The 2460-nt window shown below is 33.2% G+C and overlaps 1 long non-coding RNA gene across 1 annotated transcript; it reads left to right on the top strand.

Annotated features, from left to right (window-relative positions):
- Positions 1-913: 913 nt before the first annotated feature.
- Positions 914-1607, top strand: LOC107848555. The gene is made up of 2 exons (XR_001668082.2): positions 914-1025; positions 1144-1607. It is a non-coding gene; the product is annotated as an uncharacterized LOC107848555 (long non-coding RNA).
- The last annotated feature ends 853 nt before the right edge of the window (positions 1608-2460 follow it).

A 2460-nucleotide genomic window follows, 5' to 3' on the forward strand; every position in this document is an offset into this window, starting at 1 on the left:
TATAATTCTATAGGGAAATCTAAAGATATATGAAGTTAAGTGTATAACTAAAATTACTATTGAGTAAATAAAAGTATTTTTCTGGCGTGAGAATTTATTTACGAAGTGTATATTTAAGAGTATGTGAAAAATATGTGAAAGATTATGAATATGTTGGAATTACAAAAAAAATATTAAATAAATGTAGTAGTAGTAGTAATAATAATAATAATATAGTAGTAATAATTGTGGTATAAATAATAGTGATAATAATAGTAATGTTGGTAATAATAATGAACAATAATAATGATGAAAATAATTATCATATTACAATCTAAAATAATATACCTTGTACGTAGTAACGGATAAAGATATATTCCTTGCATTTCTAACCCTTTGAAACCTGAAAACTCGAATGAGCGTTGAAATATACGACATCAAAATTATTTGGTTTGTTAAAGCAAATTGAAATTAGTTGATAAACTCCTAAAAAATAGTGATTTACTTTCCTACTAAATGAATACCGAAAATTTAATTTGTTTTAAGCAAATGTGGGAATTACTACGTCTATTTTTATAAACAAATTATTCTTTTAGTCAAGATAATCAACTAAATACTTGGCCAAACTTTTAAGGTTCGCTAGTTTTTTTACAGAAAATTTACCTTTGTGGATTGATTAATCAAGTGTTAATCGCAAACATATGATAACGCTACCCTATTTTAAAAAGATCGGCACATAACAAAGAAATTACAAAGCTTTTTTTAAAATCAAATTTTGGGCTTTATTTCAAAATGAGAAAATTTAGATTACAAAATCGGACCAAGTGGCCCAAATTTAAAAACACCTTGAAAATAAATCCTACATCTACTAGGAGACCCAATGCCTAAGCCCAAGCCCACGTAATCCTTGTTATTACATATAAAAAGAAAGTAGGACTCCTGAGCTATGTTGCCTCCTCATTTGAACTCCATTCTTCTTCTCTTCTTGTAGATCATCAATGTTGTCCTCTTGTTTCTATCAACATGTTTTTCTTCAGCTTTCAAGAGTAAGTAAAGCCTCCGCCTCTTCAACTTTTATTTTGGTATGCATTTTAAGATTTCTCTCTTTTATCCTTTTTTCAGCTGTGTTCTTTGGTAGATGGTCATACCTGTGTTGTTTTGCAGAGGGAGCTCTTCTTTGATTGTTGAATCTCATCACTGGGTAATTTTTCTCTTGCTTCCTTTCCGACTTCTCCAAAACATCAGACTCCATCATTTATACAGGTAAAATCGTTGTGAAGTGCAAGGGAAGCTTCACGCTTTTGCCCTATAGTGGTGTATTCACTAATTAGGTTTCCATATTCTAAACCAACCCTAGCTCTTCCCATTTTGCCAAGTCCTTTTGAAGGCTGAAATAGCCTAGACTAGATAGGATTTCACTCTTTTGTTGCCAAAGAGGCATTTGTAATTAATTAGCTGCAAAAAACTGTATCCTTTAGCCTTGTTCGCCCTATTATCCTTTGATGGATGAAACTCTTAAGTAAGGGCTCTGTAATTTATCACTGTTGACTATTCTCCTTCCTGCAGATTCCATCATGTGAAAATATTTATAGTTGCAGTTATTTGTATCCAAAACATGATTAGCTAGATAATCTGCTAATTTATTTCCTTCCCTGAAAAATGTGTTGTATTACTACTTGTTTGTCCTGAATGTTCTCCTTAATTTCTGCTACACTGTCTGTAATGCACCATGGACAATCCCATTCCCTGTTCAATACTTTCTTAATAAGCATGAAATCTGTCTGTATAAGTACCTGATTATAACCTGCTTGCTTGCAATGTTGTGTTGCCTTCAATACTGTCATTAACTTCTGTTATTGTGTTGGTTGTATCTTCTACTTAAGCTACTTCTGCATAAATTAGCTCCCCTTGCTCATCCCTCTAACAAAAAGTAAAGAACTTAGTCCAGGATTCCCTCTTGACGCCCAATTTGTATTGTACTTGACCCATCCTCTTGGTGGAAATTCCCACATCACTTTACTATATTTCACCCTAAGCTTGATGCTTCCCACTTTCCTAAGAATTTCTGACCAATTGCCTGAGAAAATTCTTTTAGGCTTTCTAACTTTCAACAACATATGCACTGCTTTTACCACATTATGCACTAGTTGTGAAGTTGCCTTCTTTCCTTCATACTACTAGTGTTCCTCCTCTTCCATAATTACCTTACTATAATACTTGGTATTACTTTATAATATGGTTTCAAACTCTTCTTGACTTCAGTTCCCCACCACTAAGATTATAGCCTCCCTTAAAAAGAGGGTCATGAATTTTTATACCTACAAAAGGAGAAAAATAGGACCAAGCAATTTCTGACCTCAGAAACACATGTGGCATGGTTTCTTATGGTGGTGTATCATAGCACCAACATTTGGATGGACCATGAGTTTCCCATCTTCTCACTCTATCATCCACTGTTACCTTTAATTTCCAGACCCTCCA

This window comes from Capsicum annuum, chromosome 11 (assembly GCF_002878395.1).
Source record: "Capsicum annuum cultivar UCD-10X-F1 chromosome 11, UCD10Xv1.1, whole genome shotgun sequence".
In the NCBI taxonomy this organism is placed as follows: Eukaryota; Viridiplantae; Streptophyta; class Magnoliopsida; order Solanales; family Solanaceae; genus Capsicum; species Capsicum annuum.